This window comes from Macaca thibetana, chromosome 5 (genome assembly GCF_024542745.1).
Source record: "Macaca thibetana thibetana isolate TM-01 chromosome 5, ASM2454274v1, whole genome shotgun sequence".
NCBI lineage: Eukaryota > Metazoa > Chordata > Mammalia > Primates > Cercopithecidae > Macaca > Macaca thibetana.
Genome location: NC_065582.1, coordinates 16,123,512 through 16,148,234, shown reverse-complemented (window position 1 = coordinate 16,148,234; position 24,723 = coordinate 16,123,512). Strand labels below are relative to the sequence as shown.

Here is a 24,723-nt window from a genome sequence, read left to right as displayed (position 1 = left end):
TAAGTCCTAAAATGACTGAAATTTTGAAAGATCAAGCTCGTTTTTACAAATATAAAAAAATGTAATAAGCATACTTAAATAAGGATGCAGCCTCTTTCAGAACATTAAAACCATGTTCTTAAAAAACTATAAACATATATATAATGGAAAAATACCCTATATCATCAATTATGATATCTACTGTAAGATATTACTAAGAGAAAAAAATTATTGAAACATGGATTCAACAAAGAGTAAATTTAAAGAAATCACTCATTTCAATAAAAGTAAAGATCACTATGAAGGCAATTCATAGAAAAACTTCAAACAGCCAGTAAACAAATACAAAAAAAGAACCTCCATTTTGCTATCTAAACATTCAAATTAAAAAAATAAAATATTTTACCTACCACAATGACAAAAGCTTAAAAAATTTAAATTTGATAAGGCTTTCTGTTACTGGCAGTCATACTGGCTGCTATTGGGAGGAAAGGCAATGTAATCTTTATGAAAAGATATTTGAAAATATTATCAAGTAACTCTAAAACTTTCAGATTTTTCAGCCAGTAATTCTATTTCTAAGCAAATAGTCAGAACTGAAGCATAGATTAAATATAAATACATTTTATTATTTTCATAGTCAAAAGTTAGAAAAACACAATGTTCAAAAATAGGGAAATATTTTAGTGAGTATACTTTCATATGGCATTAAATAACATATTTTTAATATCATATAATATAATGGCTTATATTTGGGTAGGAAAAACACATCTAAAAGTACATACAAAGTATACACATAATTTTGTTTGAAATCATACAGCAGAGGAAAAAATGCTAGAAAAATTTACCCCAAATTTGAGTGGAGACATAAAATTTAGTTTTTCTTTATAAGCTTTTGCATGTCCCAGTTTTATACAATAAGCATACAGTAAAAAGCTCACATAAAATTATTCATAAGAATATTAAATAACGTTTGAATGAATTGAGTGATGCTGAGCAATAAACCTATTTTGACTGCTAATTACTAAAGTAAGTAATTAACTCCAATAGGACATCATTTCATTTATAATAATAAATTATAATCTCTAAAAAGAATTTTGCATGACGTTTGATTTGGTTTTAAGTGGACCCTGAGATTGTTAAACATCAAATTCTTCCATCGTTTCAAATGAATATTATATTACAACTGCTTTTGTTTCCTGGAAGTGGAATTTACACTTTTTCTTAATGCTATTGTTATATTTTCTCAGTTGTCTAAATAATCTATGCTCAGAGAGATAATATTTTGGGAATTCATATTGCTTGTTTCTTTCTTCGTAGTCGCTTTAAAAGCAAATCCTTTAGGAGAACATTTCTTTAGCTTACTTTTTCATTATTTCCAGAGGCAAAAACTGGCAGGGCAATTTATAATTCAATTTTTGCTAAATCCATGACACCCAATATATATGTCAGGCATTTCAACGGCAGGGCACTTTGGGGATAGGTGATAAATTGTACTGATTATAAGCTCAAGCTGTTCTTCTAAAACATCATATCAAAAAGAAGGTAAGTATTATTAGGAAAATGTAATGTATCTTTAGATTGTCCAGAACTATCAGAGATAATCACTTCATGTGAATATATCCCCCGTAGTGCTATACAGCAATATACTAAGGTTCTTACTGTGTTTTTGATAGCACTCATCTGGAGAAAGGGAAAAAAAGACCCTATCAGTTCACAAACCTATCACAGGCTGGTAGTCTTTCAGCAGCCACGGGGCTCTTAGTGCTGCAATAACTCATTCCTGCCAGAAATGCCTCACTCTGAAACCTGAAACATGGCTAATCATTTTAGGACTATGTTGGTATATGTGAGTAGTATAAATATTATTTTATAATATAATCTCCTCTGATCTTTTTAAACATCCTTTCAGTGTTCCAGGTATTTCTCTGTGTGATATGTGTGGCTTAAGCAAAGCCACAAATTCCCTAGATTATCTCCAAAAATTGCTGAGAAACTGGACAACAAATACAAAGCTCTGCTCTGGTGGGATACATGCATCTGTGTGTGCATGTGCGTGTGTGTGTGAACACACACATGCTGCAGTTTAGTGTGGCATTCCATTAATGAGTGAAGTAATTAAGCAAAGCACATGGATAGGTTACCCAGATCTAAGAATAGGGAATGGGGGATTGGAGCCTTTCACCTCCGGGTCAATGGTTTCTGTTTAATCGGGCTGTTAATGACCAAAAGTCATTGTTTCCATCTGAGAGCTGTTTGGTCTCAATATGAAGTAAGTTGGTGGTCTGTTATCAGTTTCTCATGTGCAATTGTACGGATCGTCAAATCTGTGGCGGCTTTTTGCTACCCTGTCAGACAACTCAGTAAATAACATGCTGTTTGAAGGTAATGGCAAAACAACTGTGTCTCAGACAAAGTGTACCTCCAAAAGAAATGTATTCCTAAATAGAAAAAGATATATTGAAATCGTTGACATGAAATAATAGAAGATTCATGAATTTGCTTTTACTATGTATAGTAGGCTTTATATTTGCATAGTTGCTTTTACATACAATAATTTATTTGAACCTCAGAGTTAATGTGGGTGATGTAGGCCATGCTGATAATAATATTTAAAGTTTCAGAAATCAAAGATCAAAGAGGTCAGGGTTTGCCTAAGATGACTGAAGTAGTAAGTTCCTACAGCAGTGCTAGGGCAGTACAGCAAGCCTTTTGGAAGAATTATTTGAGCAGGGCTTCTAAGTACCAGAAGAAGTTGGATAGAGCAGAAGAGTAAATGATACTCCATGAAGGACATCAGCATGAGGAAAGTATAAAGGTAGAAATGAGCAGTGTGTGTTCATAATAAAATATATTACATACATTTTACAGTATGTCTTCACACAAGAATAAACAAGAAAAATCTTAAATAGATTTTACGATATACACACAGTTACATTTATGAACACCTGTATGTTCACACAGATTAAGGTTATGTTAAAAATAATGAATTGCTATTGGTGTTCTTTCAACAGGAAAAGTAGCATTAAAGATGTATTAAGAACAAAACATGTAAATATTTATGAGGAAGCAGATGTGAAAGTGCTGCTGGAAACAGGCAAGAAGTATCAAAACTTTTTTGTGAGATACGAGCAGTGGCTGAAAGATAAAGGCTGTCAGTAGTCTAACAGTAAACTAATAATATGTCTTGATTAGGAAAGAAAGGCTTCTGATAACCTCCACCTCTAAAAGACTTCTCAGTCAAGAAAATTCCAAAACTCTCTGTAGCATCCTGCTACTGTTGTCACAGCAAACCCAGGTATTAGCTTTTCTCAACCAGGAGTTGGACTCTCCCACGTGCAGACTTTAGGAAACAATGGGGATAATTTTTGGCATTCACAATGACAAGGGCCACTAATGGACAAGGTCAGAGATGCTGGGCACCAGTCCCTCACTCTGAACCCTGTCCTGTCCCCACGGCCAGTAGCATTCCCCTTACAAGAGACACTGTTAACATTTTTCTCACCACTGTGTCTCCATACACCCAAAACTATAATTCTAAGACTAACAAATCCTAGATGAAAAAAAAAAATCACAATTCATGATTTCAACATTTTTATCTTTATTCCTCAGCTACTTAAATTTTGTCTCCACCCTTAAAAGTGATATTCTTACTAAGATTATAACTAAACTGAATGTCTACACTAATGAATATTTTTCAGTTATCTTTATTAGACACTTCCTCTTTCTGGAAACTCTATTCTGTCTTGACTTCCTCAATATTATTTTCTCCAACTTTTCAGAGCACTCCTAAGTCATCTCTCTAAGTTTCTCTGACTTCTCTAATCCTTTTATACCAATGTTCTCTAGCATCCAATTCTTAACTACCTTTTCTTAAAATTTTCCCCACACTCATGGCCTCATCTATCACCGTGGATGATTCCTAAATCTCTATCTCCAGCATTAATCAGTTTCTTGAAAACAAGCTTCAATGATGTGCTGCATATCTCCACCTTCATATCATATACACACCTCAAATTCAGATATGAGTTTGCAAAAGGCTCAAAATTATACCACTGCACTCTTCTCCTTTCTCTCTTCATTCAGATGACAAGTTTCTATTAAGTGGAACTAAAAACAAAAGTAGGGCATAGAATCTGCCTTTTACCTTACATTTGAAGAGATGAACTTCATTACAAAAAGAGGCATTTATAATTCTATAGGAGATAGAAGAGGAAGGACTGAATTCTGGAAGGGGAAATGGAGAGAGGGCAAGTAGTAGAGTCCAGGAAACATCTAAGGGTAAAGGACATTTAAGCTAGAGTTTCCCACATGATTAGAGGCATTCTGAACAAAAGAAGTAATGTGTGCAGTAGTTGAGAAAGATTAGGGTAAATTCTTGTACCTCTTGATAATTTGGTGTGACTTTGCAGTGCACAGGAAGGAGGAGAAAGAAGTGCAATGAGAAAGAGGCAGCCGCCAGATCAGAAAGGTGTTTTATTTCCATCCAAAACATTCTGGACCTTATACTGTAGACAACTGGACAATTAACTAAGTTTAACTAGAGGATGCAGGACAACATCAGTTTTGTTTTTCAGATTATTCTCAGCATGGTAAAGAGGATGATCGGGGACATGGAACATTACACAATGAAGACAAGGACAACATAGGAGAATGTGTTAGCAGCCAGTTTAGAGATCATGAGACTCTGATTTAGAATGCCAGACTTGGAACACAGAGGAAGAATAAAAGTCTATATATACTACTTTTTCAAAGTGAAATCAACAGATTTGGTAACCACTGAACCTGGAAGGTGAGGGAAAGGTTAGAGTGTTGAGGGTGACCACCAGATGTCCAGGTTGGATGGCGTAAGGCAGATGCCATTGAAAATTATGGAGAATATAGGAGGATAGAAATGTATTGGGGAAATAAAATAAGCAAACTTTTATTTTATCATGGACTTAAAAAAAGTCACCTTGGAAATCAATTGAACCAGGACCTCTTTTTTTTCTAGAATCTGAACTATGCTAACCCTTTTCCTTCTTAGGACAGTAAGTTTTGGCTTTATCCTTATTAGTAGAACAGGTGACATTAAAGACAGAAAAAGTGCATTGGAAAGTATTCAAAATTATCATTCTGATTGACTTCAAATGTAATATGTAATATTAGGTATGTTACTGAACCTTTCAGTTTCACTGTCTTATTTGCTAAAAGAGCAAAAAGATACCTACCTCACAGTAATTCTGAGAAGGTAAAATATAATGGTGCATTTTAAAGCACAAAGGCACTTTTTCACTTAGAAGTCTCTTTAAAAATTGTGTTCATCTTTTTCTTCTCACACTGTGCTTTTCAAATAGCTTATGAAATACACCAAGTGGCTGGGCACAGTGGCTCATACCTGTAATCCTAGCACTTTGGGAGGCCAAGGCAGAAGGATCGCTTGAGCCCAGAAATTTGAGGTTGCAGTGAATCACAATTGCACCACTGCATTCCAGCCTGGGCAACAGAGTGAGTCCCTGTCTCAATGCGAGACCATTCCCTTATAATTATATATGTATATATAAAAAACAGCACTATATATATATACACACACACACACGTAAAACCATATATATGTATGTATGTGTGTGTGTATATGTATTTAGAGAGACAGAGATTCACATATGTATGTACACACACACACACACACACACACATATATATATGGTGTAGTGGGGTCTTGCGTTGAGATCTCTGTGTGTGTGTGTGTGTGTGTGTGTGCGCATGTGCCAAATGTTTCCCAGACATGTCTCCTACCTTTAAAATAAAATTATGCTCCTTATAACTCCTGTATTTTAGCAACTCTCACAGAGAATAAATAATTTACTGGCATTGTTTTTCTGAGCTTGCTTGGTATATTCAGAGATTCAGCAGTCAAGACTTATACTGGGATGATTTGTGTCAACTACATATTTTTAAAAGATAGTACTTAGAGAAAACTACTCTTTAAAGAACAAGCATTAAGAGTCTAAATCATTTTAATGGAAGTCCACATACATAAGAGGTGAATAACTGTAGCAGCTGGAATTTGAAAATGAAGTTTTCCTTACTTTGGGGATAGAGTCGTGAGAGGTGGAATGGCAAGAGCAGAGATGGCCAAATCCTGACTTGAGATTTGGTAGGTCCAGCTGATGAAATGCTTTAAAATTGATGGCTGAGTAGAGTTTGATGCAATAGAGCCCCAGGAAACCTGACAACAAGGAAATGATCATTTATAAAAGCAAGATTGAGGAAAACTTTTGGTATAAGATAAACAGCTCTAACAAGTTAAACAGCTCTAATGAGTTAAATTGCTCTAGAATTATTCCAGCCATTGGGCCCCTTATTACAATTTACACAAAATTTGGTTTAGTTGATGTGGTTTGAGTGATTTATGCTACTGATAATGAAAACTTATAAATTTATCTAAGGGAAGTATAGATCTTCATAGTAGACTGTTTTGGTTCATTTACAGAGTTCGTTTCCACTAGCAGCAGCTTAAGCCTTTTATGTAAATTGGAAGGGCCTGCCCTTTCCAAACTCTTTTATATACCCTTGATCAGCCATTGCAAACATGCCAGGATGAAACACAACTGGCAGAACTTTGGATCTAAACCACTATCCCCATCTAATGTTATCTAATGTGCTTAAAGAGCCTCAAAGAAAATGGATGAAGCATTTTAATTTTTCAGCAGTTACTTTCAACTAAATGTTTATAGCAACATGAAAAATAGAGGAGAAAAAGATCATGTTCCTGCATAAAATGAAATACTTTAGAGGCATAAATATTGATGAGCTTTTATATAAGCATAAAAGCAGGTGAACTGATTGACAGAAGAAGGACATAAGACGACAAGAAGGGACCTGAATGGCTGAAATTCAGGACCATGCATGGCTTCACAATTCAAAAACAGAATAGAGGATAGTGAGTTATCAGAGTTAACTGAAGACAAGAAAGGAGAATGTTTGGTTTGAAGAGGAGATAACAAGCTGCATCAGGGGGAAATGGGATGAGGAGTATTTTAGACCTTGAACATATTTAAATGTTTAGACCTTGAACATATTTAAATAGGAAGAATGTTGTAGACATGACATGGAAAAGGAAAGAAGGAAAGTGGAATCCCAAAGTGGTCTTCTTTATTTGGGTTATATACATACATATCAATACTTACCATATGAGAAATCATAACTGAACAATTATTAAAATAACTTTATCAATTCATTTAAAATTAGCCATAATAAATTCATTACACAGAAATATTTTTATTTTAAAAAACTGTATATTCCAAAGTAAAAATAAATGAGTGATAAGAATGGCACTGTTGTACATATTTTCAAATCTCCTTAATGTTGTGCTTAATAAAAGAGAGCTGGATTCTCATACCTGCCTCTGCATTCAGTCTGTTGCCATTTGTTGCTTTGGTTAATGCATATGAAGAAAATCTGGCCTCACACAGATACATAGTGGGACAATGGGGAAGGTGTCAGTATGCTTCTTGGATACTACATTAAAATTCACCACATGGTAGTTTAATGAAGATTAGCTGCAATGCGGAATCTGTAATGATATCAACGAACATTTTGTATTCTAAAAACAATTTGTCTGTCTTGTACTTTGAATCAAGTCATGTAGATCTTCTAAATGCTAACATTTTATCATATAATGTCAAAAATTACACTTAATATTATCACTGATCTCATCAGAAACTTTTTTTTTTTTGAGATAGAGTCTCACTCTGTTGCCCAGGCTGGAGTGCAGTGGCATGATCTCAGCTGACTGCAACCTCTGCCTCCTGGGTTCAAGCGATTCTCCTGCCTCAGCCTCCCGAGTAGCAGGAATAGAGGTGCACACCACCACATCCAGCTAATTTTTGTAATTTTAGTAGAGACGGGGTTTTACTGTGTTGGCCAGGCTGGTCTCGAACTACTGACCTTGTGATCTGCCTACGTCAGACTCCCAAAGTGAGAAACATCTTTAAGTACTGGGAAGTTGTCAAGTTTATGATGGTAGATGCAACTTGCCCAAAATTCCAATATTCACTTGAAAGCCTGAATTGTATCATTGGCTCATTGGCAAAAAATAGTTTCAGTTGTTTTCCTTGAAGTGATAATTTCACTCAGTTCGTTTTCAACAAAATGTCTGCCAGACACCTAAGCCTGAATAAGTCAATTTTTCACGTACAATAATATTCCATAAAAAAGCTCTCAATTCAAACAATTACATTTTTTCCTCAAGACAACTATATTTCTCCACCATGCAGTACAAGTGTTTTGTGTATATTTCCTATTATATCACACAGCATATCAAAAAGATGTGTACTCAAGGTTCAAGGTTTAATAAAATTAATACTTTCTACTGCCTTACTTAAGTCATTCTTAGGTGAAACTACCTTTTTATTTAAAAGTGCAAGTGAGTGGAAATGAACAACATAATGACCATTAGCTCAGATGGTCAAACCTCCTTGATATGTGCTAAGGCATCCACAGTTTGACCCCATCAGTGCAAATGTCAAGACAGTGAAAAGGTCAAACAATACTTTAGTATTATCATAAAAATAATTTTGACCTTGAGGAACCCATGAAAATTTCTAAGGAACCCCCAAGGTCCATGGAATACACTTTGAGAACTGCTACTCTAAGAATTTACTATGCAGTAAAGGTGGAATTTAAATCTGTCTGAAAAAATTTTCTGAATAAATATTTCTAGGACTACTGTAAATCTATTTGGAAGAAAAAAATTTTATTTGTACGTAATTTTATGCAAATACATTTTAGTAGATTAAATAGCACATGTTTATGGTTTTATTATCTAATACTGTTAGCAAATATAGGTAGACATGTATTTAATTAGGGTTGAGTAAGATTTTTCTCTGTATTATCTCAAAGGAAAAATCCACGGAAGGAAATATGGATAGATTTTTCTACAACAAATTGAAACTTTTAAAAAATATCAAACAACTTCAGTGTCTAGAGAAATACAAACAAAATGGAAAACTGAGAAAACACTAATTGCAACATACACAAAAAATGAAGAATTGTACCTTTCATACATAAGGAGCTCTTGTGAATTAATAAGAGAAAATGAAAATATGATGACAGATAATTCTCAACAAAAGAACTACAGGTGATCAAGGAACAAATGAAAACCGCACTCAGCCTTTCTATTAGGTAAAAGGCATTCAAATGAAAATTAGTGAGGATGGGAAAAATGGTTGTTGTCTATTTCTGTTTAACAGCTCACCCCAATTCTTAGCAGCTTACAACAAACTCCGACGGTGATGTGCATCAAGAATCTGGGGACAGCTTAGTTGGGTGGTTCTGGCTCAAGGCTTCTCGTGAAGTTGCAGTCACCTCAAGGTCGGACTGGAGTTGTAGGTTTGTCTTCAAGCTCATGTACATGGTTGTTGGCAAGTTTGAGTCCCTCTGGGTTGTTAGTCTGAGGACTTCAGCTCCTGGTGATGAGTTGTCCACCTTCTCAGTGGGCTGCCAACAACACGGCCCTGTGCTTCCCCCAGCTCAAGTGATTTGAGAAAGAGACAGAGAGCACACAAGACAGAAGCAGTCTTTTCATTACTGAATCTCTGAAGCCATAGCCCATTATTTCTGCCATATTCTGCTCACTAGACACAAATTACTATGTGCAGCCCACACTGGAGAGGAGAGAATCACTGGGGACCACCTTAAAGGCTGCCTAACAATAAGAATCTCCAACGTGGCAGACTGCAATGAAACAGGTGGGAGAAGGTATTGTTTCTAGTTCTCTGGAGGGCAATTTGGCAACACAAATAAAACGTTTAACATCTCCTTGGTCCTTGTGGCACAGCAATGCTACCTCTAAGAAATAATGAAGGCTGGGTGCAGTGGCTCATGCCAGTAATCCCAGCACTTTGGGAGGCCGAGGCAGGTGGATCACAAGGTCAGGAGATTGAGACCATCCTGGCTAACATGCTGAAACCCCGTCTCTACTAAAAATATAAAAAATTAGCCGGGTGTGGTGGCAGGCACCTGTAGTCCCAGCTACTCAGGAGGCTGAGGCAGGAGAATGGTGTGAACCCGGGAGTTGGAGGTTGCAGTGAGCTGAGATGGCGCCACTGCACTCCAGCCTGGGCGACAGAGCAAGACTCCTTCTCAAAAAAAAAAAAAAAAAAAAAAAAAGAAAAGAAAAAAAAGAAATAATGAATACAAGGCATGTATAAAATATATTCCCAGCAGCATAAACTGTAATAGTGAAAATCTGGAGGAAACCTAAATGCCTAATATATAAGATAATAAAATAAATTATTACACATTCCAGGAATACAAAATTTGTAACTGTCAAAAATATTTTTGAACAACTTTTGATAACAAAGGCAATTAATTGTAACTGATAGTTTTTGAGGGGGTGCATATGTTATATGATGACACATTTTGTAAAACTTAATGCATGCATATATGCATTGAAACTGATTTTGTAACGATAGAATCCTAAATGTTAACAGTGATTTCTTATGCATGGCAACGTTGTGGGAACTTTTTGTTTCCATTTCTATTTTCTTGATTCTCTAATTTTCCTGTACTGAGCCTATATTACACAGTCAGAAACTATACCCAAGAAAAGAACTATAAAAATACATAAATAATGAATCATTTCTAAAGAAATCAACAGAAAATGAACTTTGATAGAAATGATTTTGAGACCATCTGCCAAAATATTATATAAAATATAATAATTTTAAAACTGTTAGGATTCTTTTTCTACACTCAGTATGAGAAAGCATGAGCTGAATGGTGTTATTGTCTTAAGTATGCAATTATAAATGAAATTTGGGCTAAGGCGAGTGGGAGGTGGTTGCAAGAAAGGTTGTCAATAGTCTAAATTTTGTTATTAAAAAGTAAATCATTATTTCTTCTTGGATTCCTACAAAGCAGACAAATCATAGGTTCCTCGATAGAGAATTACCCTTTTCAGCAGAATATGAATTAAGTGATTTAAGGGGTTGCTTCTGGTCTAAATATAGTGGCTTTGGCCAATTTGATTGGAATTCTATGCAATAGTTTCATTTGTTAGAAAGAATGTTAATTCAAGATACGTGGAGGTTGTTTATATTCAATCTCCCAAGCCACTCTGAGTGTCTCTCCTTCTGTCAATGGCAGTGCTACACAGGGCCCAAGTGCAGCATGCCTCTTGGTGACTCTCACAGTACTTTCTAAAAGCTCTTTATAATATTTTATTGCAGAGTACATACCATTTATAAGGAAGGAATTTTGAAATAGAAGACATTTTTGAGACCGTCTAATATCATATAAGAATAAGTTGATTCAGATTTGAATTTATTAGCTTCAAGGAAGCAAAACAATGAAAAAGGAATAGACGAATACATTCTTTAGTAGGAACTGTGAAAAGCCCCTTAAGAAGTTCCATTATAGCATGCTCTTGTATGATACAAAGTTTAGGTTTCATCCAGCGTTCCACAATTGCCCTGTTATGACAGCTTTTAGTAGCTGGCCTGTTGTAATGTATCTTTGGAGAGTGTTTACTATATTTTAAAATTTGGATCTGAATCCATCTCCAAACTAAATGCTGACATTCACAAGGGCTTGATTGGCTCTCTCTCAGTCTGGAAAAAGCTCTTATTGTGGTCAACTCAACTGAGCCAACTATTAGCAATGTCAGAATACCATTCTGCAAAGCAGGGCAATACTTAGTTAAAGTGATTCATATTAGCTGAGCATGAGCAAAGAAATCTGAACAGACTGTTTCAGAGTCCTGGACTGCCATTGAATCCATTGCTCTTGTGAACACAGTGGGAAAAAAATCAGGGTTCATGCTCCTAAGACTGTTCAGACTTCTTAGTAAACGTTTCACTGTGTCCCAAGGAGAAGACAGAGTGTTTTAATGTGGGGAATGGAACCTTTTGTGCTGTCTGTTCTGGAGAAAAGAATGTGGTTTCTAAAATATTACTTTTTGAACTTCCTGTACTGTATTTAGACAATTCTGCCTCTTTAAAAGGCTAAATTGTGTTATGACTAAACTAGTCACTGATAGACCCAACTTGCTCTGTGAGAGAAGCATTCTTTACCATCTCAGCTCCGTTTCCTTTGTGTGGTGCATTCCTTCCCATGTCTGTCACTCAGCAAGAGCCGTGGGAGCCGTTTGTCCACTGACCAGGCCACACAATTTTTGTTCCACCTGCGAACATGTTTATGGGTTGGTGGTGAAAAGCCTGGGCATGGAGTGAGACCAAACTGGAATCTAGCCCTGGCTTTGAGTTCACTTCCCTGAGACTCAGTTTCCTCATTGTAACATAAATAGAATAAGCAATACTTCTTGAGGTAGTTTTGAAGAATAGAGTGTGTGGATAGCATAATGCTTCATAATTGGTAATGGCTCAAAAAATTATAGTATGTGATCAGACAGAATATTTTCTTTCATTTGAAAAATGTGCTCAGTTGATTAAAATGAATCAGTGAATTTTTGAACATTGGCATGTTTAAGGCCATCTCCATATATATTTTGTGAACTCAAAAATAGAAAAAGATGTCAGTGAGAATAGAAATAACAGATAATGCAATGTTTCTCTTTTAAAAACAAAACAAAATGGTAACCCCTAGTTGGAAATACATTTTACATTGTGACCTAGTCTGCAATACATATACAGGCCATATGCATAACTGAAATGAAAACTGAATGAAACCACTCTTCTATGTGTGATATACTCTGATACTTTACCTTCTCTTCCCTTCCCTTCTGGTCAGAATCAACTACGTTGATTTTACACCCACTAATAGTATATAAAGAACAACTTGAAAAAGACATTGACTCAAATGAGAGTAAATGAATTTATTACAAAAATTTGCTTCACATCAGCTATTAAGTCTCATTTTACTTTGATACTTTATAATTTTTAATTCCATTAATGAATGCCTCAGGGAAAGGTGAAAGAAACTAACAATTCCTAAGTATACACTGTGTTTCAGATATTACCTATGCTGTTCTACATATATCTCCTCTTTTAACAGTCATAATAATCCTACTATTACCCCCATTCTACAGATAAAGAAATGAAAGTTGAAAGACATAAAGTATTTTACCCAAGAATTCAATCCTACCTATTTTTTATTGTCCCTGAATGCAGGAGGCTAAATAACCATAAACATCGATATAACACTGACATATCTGTTAGCTTTTACCTCTGGGCTGTTGTACCAAATAGTCATCCCTTTAAACTAAATTATGCATGTTAGACTACTTCAGAATAGAATTTGGGTTTAAATTACAACTCAAAAATAGATGGGGGAAGATCACATGTTAATTCTACAGAATTAATGAAACAGAACTCATTGTTATGTGACTATTTTATTCTGTGAGTCTAAATAGTTTATTTTTAATTTACCCTTAAAATACTTTTAAAAACTACAATACAGGAACCTATATTCTCTTTTAGTTAAAAATAAACCAAACTTCGATAGTACAATTATAAACCTAGAAGAATTTTAGTTTGATTCCAGTGTTTGAAAGCATGATCAAACTCCAAGTTTATTTTTTCATAGTTTTTTTTTTCTCCTACAGATACTTCTCCGCAATGGATTAACCACAGACATTTGAAGTCATACTGTTTAAATATCTTTGAATTATTTTTGTTTAAAAATGTCAATGGGTACGATAGGAAAAGTACATTTTTTTCCCTGTAACTTCAAAACAACTGAACAGAACCTTTGGACTTAAACCAAGAATTGAATGTTTTAGCTTTAAGAAGATTTTCTTCTCTGAAAAGTAATGAATGAGTCTCTTTGCAAGTTTAACTATTTCAAGTATCAACTCTCTGACTTTCAGCATTCTTTGGTATTAAAAAAAATAATGTTTCATGTCTAAATAAACGTAAGATTTTTTTTCTCAGCTATCTCTCAAATCTCAAGTTATATAAACTTCAGATACACATAAAATATTGATACAGATGAATTGCATAATGTTTTTAAATGTTTAAAATGTAGTGTGCCATTTTGTTAATGGCTTCTTTCAAGTATGCATTAGTGAATGGCAACCCTTGAGAATAGCCTGCAATGACCAGTGGAATGGGAAGGCTGTCGTTTTCTACTTGCTCTCCATGGAAACTGAGAAGAGATCCATTACTGTGATACCCTTGGGGGAGCACAGAAACAGAAATGTCCAGGAAATTTAAGTGTAGTAGATTACCAAAAAATCACGTACAGGCTGTAGGAAACACTGGAGGCTGACTGAGATCGAGTTTCTGAACTTAGTGTTTGGGGCAGTTGACACCTGGGGTCTCCATTCATACCTTGAGAGGAATCTGAGGCAGATAGATCCATGGGTGCCCTCCGTTTTGGGTGTCAGAGCTCACAGGGGTTTCCCAGAGGCTGTGCCGTGGCTCCCAGGACACAAGGCCTCCCAAACTATAGAGGCTGTCACTGAGAGCAGCACAAGTCGCTAAGGTGCACACACTCCTTAGGCCACAGTGCCTGGGAGGAAGACTTCTCCAATTTCATTTGTGAAAAACATGAACCATGTTTTACAAACATGTAAAATTTGTAAATGCAGATTTTAAATGGAAATGACTTTATAAAATCATTCTTAAAATTTGTAAGTATATACTGGCTCATTTTTTTTTTTTTCAAACTGTCTCTTTTTTGACATAGTCAGTATCTGTAGATGTTATGTAAGAACACAATACATTTCTTTTGTATTTCCATTCAAAACTAGTTCTATCTACAAGACAAATGGACTCCTTTTTTTGTGAAGGAAATTTGTAGAGATAAGATGAAAGGTAACTATCACTAAGAGTTAAATGGTGACTAAGTTGATAGGTGAAGGTTATCAGAAGGAAAATACAGAATGATGGAAGGAATCGCTTTGTTTTCTTATTTTCTGAAGCACTCTTTGAACTCTCTGATAAAACCAAATTTGTGACAAAGTGCCAAAATCTAAAAAAATATATAATACTATCAACTCTGTGGGGAAGGAAATATATTCTACTTTTGTATTTATTATCTCCTAAGTGATTTAGTGAGTATGTGGAATAAAGTGAGATGAAAATAACATACTCTTGCAATATAAAAGCTTGTTTTTTTAATTGATCGTAATTGACTATTGTATGATTACATAGAAATAAAGAAGCAGTGTGCAGAGGATTGTACTTTAGGAGTGCTAATCTGGCATCACCTGTGCTAAGAAAGGAGCGGGACTGGGAGTGGAAACAGGCACTTTAGTTTTAGTGATAAACATAGTGTTTCTAAAAATTAGATATTCAGCCTTGAATGTATTATAATAAGACAGTTATATGGTAGAGTGAAAAGACAATAGGAGATAAGGAAAGACATCAGTTCTAGCTTCAATTTACTCTCTAATCAGAATGTTGAAGTCACTATCCCATGCTGAAATTTAGCTTTATGATCTAGAAAATAAAAATTAAGCCAGTCGTACTGTCTTTTTATGCTCTAAAACAAAAATTTTGGGGAAAAACTACTATTTCATCAAAAATAAAGAACTTTACAACTTACATAAATTGTCTTTTGTGATACCCAGCGTCAGGGCTCCCTTCTACAGTGGAGGAGTGTGAAGCAGCAGCTAGTAAGCAGGCCCCGTGCACGGTGTGAGCCCACCAGCTCATCGACTTTCCCTTTCTTCTCCCTCTCGCTGAACTCTGCTTCCGCCATTCTCTGCTGGTGCCTGTGCCATGAAAATACCACGCTATCTTCCTTCTCTGAGTTGTTTGTTTCTTTCCCCACTAATCTCTATATTCCTGCTATAACCACTGTCCCCATTCTTGGGGTAATTTTTTATTCTTCAGTTCTCAGTTTAGTCTCGCGAAGGTACATAAAACATCTAGAGTCAGAGCACTTAGGTTCAAATTCTGATTCTATCAATCACTTTAAATAACAGGTAGCTTGGGGTAAGCTATTAAGTCTGTTTTTTCATTGGTAAAATGGGAACAAGGACCTACTCCTTAGGGATTGCTAAGAGGTTTAAATGAGATGTTACATGTACAATGCTCGCTCTGTGCCTGCCAAACAGCAAACACTTTTTTTTTTTTTTTAAAGGGAGAGAGGGTCTCGCTCTGTTGCCCGGGCTAGAGTGGTGGGGCTACTCACAGGAGTGACCACGGCTCACTACAACCTCCAACCCTTAGGCTCAAGAGATCCTCCCTCTTCAGCTTCTCAAGTAGTTGGGACTACAAGTGCACACCACAGTGCCCGGCAGCAAACACTCTTAAAGTGCTTAACGGTATTATAAATTGCAGAGCTGTGTCTCCCTGAATGATAGCATCTATCTCCTTGTTTTGGAAGTGCGTATTTAGGCCGTCGTCTTCTTACATATACCCACTGCTGTCTCCACATCCCAATTGCATCACACAGTTTCCAAGAGTAGAAACTGAGTCTCCTTCACTGCTATATCCTCAATGCCTAAAAATTAGCCCGTTTCATGGTGGAGGACAAACGAATATCGAATGAATACATAGTTATTCCACTTTGCAATCTAATATGGGAAGGAATCAGACAGCATTTCTAATCCAGAGATAAAATCTATAGTCAACAAAAATGATTTAGGGATTTGCTTTTTAGCAGCCCAGAACTGTTGGCACATTTTAAAGTATTTAATATTCTGGTTATTTGAGGCAGATGACTAAGCGAGTTTGAATTCCCTCACCAGGGAACTATGTTCTTTGATGATTTGTTCTTTGGAGACCAAATTCTGTGCAACTGTATATTGATAAAATGAGCTAACAATATGGCCAGGTATTCTTTATTTTGGATCTCACTGATGAAGGTAACGTAAGTTGATAATCAGATTTTCCTTTTGCCAGAATAGCCAAGAAAATATTCTGTTATTTGCTTTCTAAAGTCTCACAAATAATTTAGGAACGAGAAGGCAACATGTGGGAAATTCCATAATAGAACATATATATGTTTTCTTTACAAAATTGGCAGATGCTTATAGCGATTCATATCTGGGGCACCAAGGTTTTCAACTGAATATAACCATTCTCATTTTATGAAGAACCAAAAGGAAAAAAGAGTGATTTGTTTGCTCACTGGGACTTTAATCCCAGGTTTCTTGTCTCATATTATCTTCTTTACAATGCACAGTTTTGCCTAAGCCTGCTGGTGTCCTGTACTGCCCACGGGCTAATCTCATCATATCCCCTAGGACCGACAAGAGTTGGAGCCATCCTCCCCTCATCTTCTACTTTCTGCCTTCTTCTGGGACATGCTATTGATCACCAGGTATCTTATCCTTGAAGAATCTCCTCTCTTCAACTTGAGTTCTACTGCAAAAAGCAGCAACCTGGGGGCCACTTATGGATGGGTGTTACTGAGGTTAGGACAAATCCATAATAAGTTCATTCCCTCTAAGATGTCTACCCTGAAGGATAGTACTTAATTGAGCACATATACTCTACTGGATTTATGTGCTCATCACTTTATAAGTAAGCATTCTGCATGTATGTGCAAAACAAGACAGAACTTAGGAGGATAAAGCATACTGTAAAATGTGGGACTTAAAACTGTATCAGGGAAAGGAGAAGAAAATAAAAATATAAAATCTGATTTTTAAAATTATAAGTACTGGAGTGTGCAGAGGTTTTCAAATGACTTGTTGGTGAATTGTAAATATATAAAGTGTGCAAAGGCATTTTATAATGAAAAATAATGTTTATAATTTTTTACCCATATAATGATTTAAAAATAGAAGAGATCGTCACCTACCCTGATTCTTTAAACAAGCGTTTGCTTGCTTCAGTGATTGTGGGTGAGCTAGATGATCTTGGAGTTCTTTCTGTAATTTAGTCAGTGATACTGAACAGGCTCTACAGCAAGGAAAGAAGGGGAATTGTATAAAGTAAATAAACTTAACAAAGCAGAAGATACATGTACCCAGAGAGTTCAACAATTTAGAATATTTGTCTGATTTTTTTTTAAGTCCAAAAGTAATCTGTATTGATTATAACAGGAAGCTACTTTTCCAAGTTAGAAAATGTACGTGTGTGGTCAAAGCCCTCTTTAAAACAAATGCATTGAAAAATTTAAAAGGTCCTTTGTGGAAATAACAAGTTCCTATATTGCATCTTCATTAACCCTCTGAAAATATTTTAGTCAATTTATACAGTCCTTTAAAAAAGGTAGTATGTGTGAAAATACACACTGATACCTAACTACAAAATTATTTTGCACATCACAAAATTGTATACATGACTGTCATGGATGAAACATGCTAACAATTTTTATTTTATTTATTTTTATTAGTAATTACTTTATTAACAATTTTTAATTTGTTTGCTTTTATTATTTTATGCCTTCATTGGTGAAGATAACGTACATTAGGAACCAGTTTTTCATTTGGCTATACTGTTCAAGAAAATACCCTGTTCTGCGTTTTCTAAATGCTATGAAAGTCACAAAGTAATTTAAAAGACCTCAGTCTTGTGACAACACCATCATCCTTCCGGTCAACACATTTCAGTGATGCTGAGTGTTTTGCGACAGCCTGCAGATGACACAAAATAATCTACGTTATCATCAAATTTCATGTATATACTACTAATAATTTTTCACTGAATGTAGCAACATCTTTTCTGGCTGGGGTTGGGCAGAGGACAGAAGCGCTGTTGAGAGAGAAAAAAAGGGAGAAAAGAGAATGCAAGCTGGCAACTAGTTAATGAAAATCACAATATTATTCTTTTTACATTGGAAATATGCACCCCATCATGCTCAAATGGTGGGGAGTGCAGATCTCTGATAAGACTAAGGGACTGTGGTCGGGGTTAGATGAATGCTTACCATGTGTGACCAAGTGGGAGGAAACTGTGGTGAGACAGGGAAGGAGAGAAATAACTCACTTAGTGTCTGGCATGATGATGTTGAACCTCTTCAGTAATGATTTCTGTGTTGTGTGTGGGTTATGGGAGTCTGATCTTGCTTTATGCCTGCTGCAAAGAAATGCGTTTTGGCTCAGATTAGATTCTGATCACCTCAGTTTGGCACCTAGTTACCGGTATCAGCATTTGCAGTTCATTCCCAGCCACGGGTGCAGTAAGTCTCTGAGATTTCAAAAGCTATAGGATGCAAACCCACATTGCATTCTGGCCTTTGAGGACCATGCCAAATTCCTTGAAGTAATGACAGCTAAGGGTCATAAGGTGGCACTGATTCTACCTATGACTCAGTTTATTACACTGTGTCAGTGGCAGCTCTTGCAAATTAATTTCACTCGTTACAGCAGAAAATGAATCAGGAAGACAGAATAGGACAAAATGCTTCCACCAAAATTTTATAAGGTATTTAAATCAGAGGAAGCGAAAAAAATCCCTGGCTTTTTCCCAGACACGAAAGAGAAAGAAAAGAGGCAGCTGAGGTAGAAATTCTCATACATTATGCAGATTATTATGATTAAAACCTCCTAAGTAAACTGTGCTGCTGAGTATCCTTTATATTTTGTGTTTGCAAAATCCCCAATGCTTTTGAAATTTGAAAATTCAAACTACTACCCTATGAAACCCTGGAGAACCTGCAGACCAGAAAAGGAAACCTGGCATAATAAGAATAAACAATGATTCTGCTTAAGATGGATGTGAATTGTCAAAAGAAAAGTCCAAGGCAGACAAATTTCAGTCTCTCCAGACCCTTTTCTTCTGACAGCCCCCTAGAGATTTCTGAGGTCTTTCTTGAACAGTTCTGGGAGCTGAGCCCTCTTCGTCAGGAGTTCTCAATGGCCCCCAAGGTGACTTTGTTTTCCCAAAGGGTTTTCATAGCATCCTTACCTGTGGTAAGAATAATTATACTTTCTCTTTAAAGCCTACAAAAGTCCAAATTACATGTCTTTTAAACATTTTTCTGTTGCTTTCCTTTATTTCATGTTTCTGTTCTTGTTTTTAAGGAAGACAATGTATCACATCCTGTATTACCTTCCCCTGATCTCACAGCTTCCGAAAACGGGAACAATCATGGGCTTTGAAGGTAGGCCACGTTGGTGTCACCAGTTTCTATAGCCCTCAGCAAGTCTTTTAATCTTTCCAGGCTTCCATTTTCTCATTTGCGAGATAGGGATTTTCTTATTGTGTGGTTATGTAATGAATGAATTATGTAATGCCTAATAGATATTAATTATTAAGTTTTTAAAACAATCTTTAAAAGAAGTTTTTTTAAAGAAGTTTTAAAGAAGTTTTTTTAAAGAAGTTTTTTTTAAAGAAGTTAGGAACTGGGAAAGGAATTTTTTAAAAATCTACAAAATTGTTTACCACAAGCCATATTTGTCACCAATATAACAATTTTTTTTTCTTTTTTTAATTTATTTATTATTATTATACTTTAAGTTGTAGGGTACATGTGCATAACGTGCAGGTTTGTTACATATGTATACTTGTGCCATGTTGGTGTGCTGCACCCATCAACTCATCATTTACATCAGGTATAACTCCCAATGCAATCCCTCCCCCCTCCCCCCTCCCCATGATAGGCCCCGGTGTGTGATGTTCCCCTTCCTGAGTCCAAGTGATCTTATTGTTCAGTTCCCACCTATGAGTGAGAACATGCGGTGTTTGGTTTTCTGTTCTTGTGATAGTTTGCTAAGAATGATGGTTTCCAGCTGCATCCATGTCCCTACAAAGGACACAAACTCATCCTTTTTTATGGCTGCATAGTATTCCATGGTGTATATGTGCCACATTTTCTTAATCCAGTCTGTCACTGTTGGACATTTGGGTTGATTCCAAGTCTTTGCTATTGTGAATAGTGCCACAATAAACATATGTGTGCATGTGTCTTTATAGCAGCATGATTTATAATCCTTTGGGTATATACCCAATAATGGGATGGCTGGGTCATATGGTACATCTAGTTCTAGATCCTTGAGGAATCGCCATACTGTTTTCCATAATGGTTGGACTAGTTTACAATCCCACCAACAGTGTAAAAGTGTTCCTATTTCTCCACATCCTCTCCAGCACCTGTTGTTTCCTGACTTTTTAAATCGCCATTCTAACTGGTGTGAGATGGTATCTCAGTGTGGTTTTGATTTGCATTTCTCTGATGGCCAGTGATGATGAGCATTTTTTCATGTGTCTGTTGGCTGTATGAATGTCTTCTTTTGAGAAATGTCTGTTCATATCCTTTGCCCACTTTTTGATGGGGTTGTTTGTTTTTTTCTTGTAAATTTGTCTGAGTTCTTTGTAGGTTCTGGATATTAGCCCTTTGTCAGATGAGTAGATTGCAAAAATTTTCTCCCATTCTGTAGGTTGCCTGTTCACTCTGATGGTAGTTTCTTTTGCTGTGCAGAAGCTCTTTAATTTAATGAGATCCCATTTGTCAATTTTGACTTTTGCTGCCGTTGCTTTTGGTGTTTTAGACATGAAGTCTTTGCCCATGCCTATGTCCTGAATGGTACTACCTAGGTTTTCCTCTAGGATTTTTATGGTATTAGGTCTAACATTTAAGTAAGTCTCAGGAAACAATATTTAAGATTAGATGAAAGAGATACTTTTAATCTGAGTCTTCTCATCAGTCTACACCAATTAAATCAGACTTTCTCAGCTTTGGCCATTCCCCAAGTTGCACTTGCAATTCACATTTCAATTCTGTATCTATAGGTGAAAGATATTAATCACATAAATAAAAATACTCTCTTTATTATCCTTCGTTCTTGCCCTCTATTAACATGTATGTTGTTTTCACTTCCCAAAAGGAAGTATCTCTCCAAGCCAAAATGTTGTTGGTCCTGGTTAATATTCTTTTTAAATGGCAACTTTCATTCACTAATTCCAAATTGACTCTTCATTCACAACCCACAGTTTGTGATTATTTGCACTAGTGGATTATTTAATCTTTTATATTTTTCTCTAGTAGCTTTATGTTTATAATCTGACCTGTGAGCTCTAGGACTTGAACCAAGGGTTCCAATGAAAACTCTTTCTGAAACCAATGTCTTGCTGCTGTGGTCACTGTTTCTTGGCCTAAGATGGAGCACTTATTACAATGAAAATTGGGAAGGGCAGTGGGGAGGAGGGATAAAAAGGCATAGTTAATGAGCACAAAAATACAGTTAGATAGAAGGAATAAGAAGTAGTGTGCAATAGCACCATAAGGGTGACTACAATTAGGAAAAACATGCTAAATTTTTCTTTTTTTTTTCTTTTTCTTTCTTTTTTTTTTTTATTTAGGGAGTCTCGCTCATCCAGGTTGGAGTGCGGTGGCACGATTTCGGCTCACTGCAAGCTCCGCCTACCAGGTTCAAGTGATCTCCTGCCTCAGCCTCCCGAGTAGCTGGGATTACAAGCATGCACCACCACGCCAGGCTAATTTTTGTATTTTCAATAGAGACAGGGTTTCACCATGTTGGCCAGGGTGGTCTCGAACTCCTGACCTTAAGTTACCCGCCTGCCTCGACCTCCCAAAGTGCTGGGATTACAGGCGTGAGCGACCGCGACCTGCCTGAATTTTTCAAAATAACTTCGGGTGTAGAATTGGATTCTTCCTAACACAAATAAATGATAAAATGCTTGAGGTGATGGATATTCCAATTACCCTTACACGTTGTATGCTTGTTTCAAAATATCACATGTACAACTATTATGTATCCACAGCAATTAAAAATTTAAAAATTAAAAAAACTTTACCACCATGATTCCTTGGTTCCTTGAAATAAACATGACTCAAGTTTCTTTGAATAGTTGTTTTAATTCCAGTTCTCTACTACTGTGGTCTCCAAAGTGCAATGCACAAAACAATCCATTGGGGACAATAATATTTGAACTTCTGGTTGTATTTATTTTTTAACCTAAAAAAGGAAAGCTAATTGCAATGGTTCACACCTGTAATCTCAGAACTTTGTTAGGCTGAGGCAGAAGGATTGTTTGAGGCCAGGAGTTTGAGGCCAGCCTGGGCAATATAGCAAGATCCCATTTCTAAAAAAATATAGATAAATAAAATTAGCAGGGCATGATGGCACATGCCTGTAATCCTAGCACTTTGTGAGACAGAGGCGGAAGGATTGCTTGAGTGTAGAATTTCAAGACCAGCCTGGGCAACAATGGTGAGACCTCTATCTCTGAAAAAAAGAAAAAAGAAAAAGAAAAAGTGGTGTGTACCTATAGTTCAAGCTACTCAGGAGGCTGAGGTGAGAGGACTGATTGAGCCCGGGAGATCGAGGCTGCAGTGAGCCAAGGACATGCCATTGCACTCCAGCCTGGGTGACAGAATGAGATCCTATCACTAAAAAAAAGGAAAGAAAAAGAAATGACTTAACTTATAAAAAGACAACACCATTAGTTTGTTTTTAAAATTATCTGTACATCTATGGTTACTTCTAGACTTGTATACTTTACCTATTTTCTTTGACTCATAGTTCTTCATTGATTAATCACGATGTTTGAAGAGTTCACATGTGGTAATTTATGACCACAAATCCATGACATTGAAATTGTGTGCTCCATTAAATTCAATCCACTTTTATTCAATTCTACCTACTTTGAGTTCTATGCCAGAATACTTATGAGATGTACCTTGTATTTAAGGAATTCGTACTTACTATAATTTTGTAAGCTTTAAGTTATATATGCATATATGTATTTTATTTTTGGTATGAGGTTTCTTTTTGGAAATAGATATAAAATAATATAATTAGAATCCAGTTTGAAAGTTTGGAAATCCCCCTCCAAAACCATAGACAATTTTTTCTAATGAAAATATGATATCGATACAAGTTAAGAATGAAGATGTGGAGACTTGGAGACAGGTGGCACTTTGTGCTTCCTCCGAAGGAAGGAACAAACATAACAGCTGGATCAAAGGCATGAAATGAACATGGAGCCCCTGAAGATGAAGAAAAGATATGGCTGCCAGGGAGAAATTGTACAGTTAGTGTCACTCCAGGGTCCCAAATATTAGAAACTGTTTCCTGTATTCTAGTTGAGAAATTGTTTCCCTAATTAAGAAGACGTAATACTTCCTAAGAGAAGCTGCTATTACCATGACTTCCAAGTCTTTCTCTGGCAGTTCAGTTTTTCATCTTTCTCTTCACCCTCCACCTCCAAACACACACACACACACACGCGCGCGCACGCACACACACACACACGGCACCCTCCACTGAGGCATCTGGCGTAACAAATCATCTTCAATTCCTTTGATTCACAAAAGGAACTGAGAGGTTACTGATGACCATATTAGATTGTATTTGGATGGAATGTAAAAACATCGTTAATTGTTCACTTAATTGTTCATTCATTATTTCAGCAATGAACATTGATTAAGCACCAACTATATCAGAAGCTGCTTAATTATCCCACATATGCAATCTCTCCTTCTTATTAGTAATAGAACTCCTTGAACTTTCTACAGGACACAAGTCCCCTAACTAGATGCTCGCTGTTGGGTTATGTGTGCAACATTTCCTTAGAAGGAAAACTTCTTACCTTCCACCTTCTTTCTTCTTATACAGTTACAGGAATGCAGATGTGATTCCGGTGACTTAGCTTCAACCCTATGGATGAGGGTAACCCAGAGGTTAGAAGAACAATAAGACAGAAGCAGCCTGGGTCCCCGAACAACCTTGTGGAGCATAGACACCTACCTGGCCTGGATGCCAGCTCACAATGGGCCTCTCCAGGAGAGAGAAGGAAACCTCCCTCTTGTTTAAGCAATTGTACTTTTGATAATCTCTTGGTCTATACCATAATGAATAGGCCATCATAAATGGATATCAAAGTAAGGAAATTTGTGTGAATGGTTTAATAAAACATTACCTTAGGTATGAAATAA

At 36.2% G+C, this 24,723-nt stretch overlaps 2 long non-coding RNA genes across 2 annotated transcripts in view; one reads left to right on the top strand and one right to left on the bottom strand.

Annotated features, from left to right (window-relative positions):
• LOC126955661 (uncharacterized) overlaps positions 1-7,541 on the bottom strand; it is a 16,923-nt gene extending 9,382 nt beyond the window's left edge. The window contains exons 1-2 of the long non-coding RNA XR_007726026.1: positions 7,361-7,541; positions 6,048-6,187 (exon numbers count right to left, since the gene is read on the bottom strand). This is a non-coding gene — a long non-coding RNA (uncharacterized LOC126955661). The remainder of the gene's footprint in view (positions 1-6,047; positions 6,188-7,360) is intronic.
• On the top strand, positions 4,561-24,723 carry LOC126955660 (uncharacterized). Its single transcript, XR_007726025.1, has 5 exons — positions 4,561-4,571; positions 6,480-6,487; positions 23,030-23,040; positions 23,672-23,819; positions 24,404-24,723. It is a non-coding gene; the product is annotated as an uncharacterized LOC126955660 (long non-coding RNA).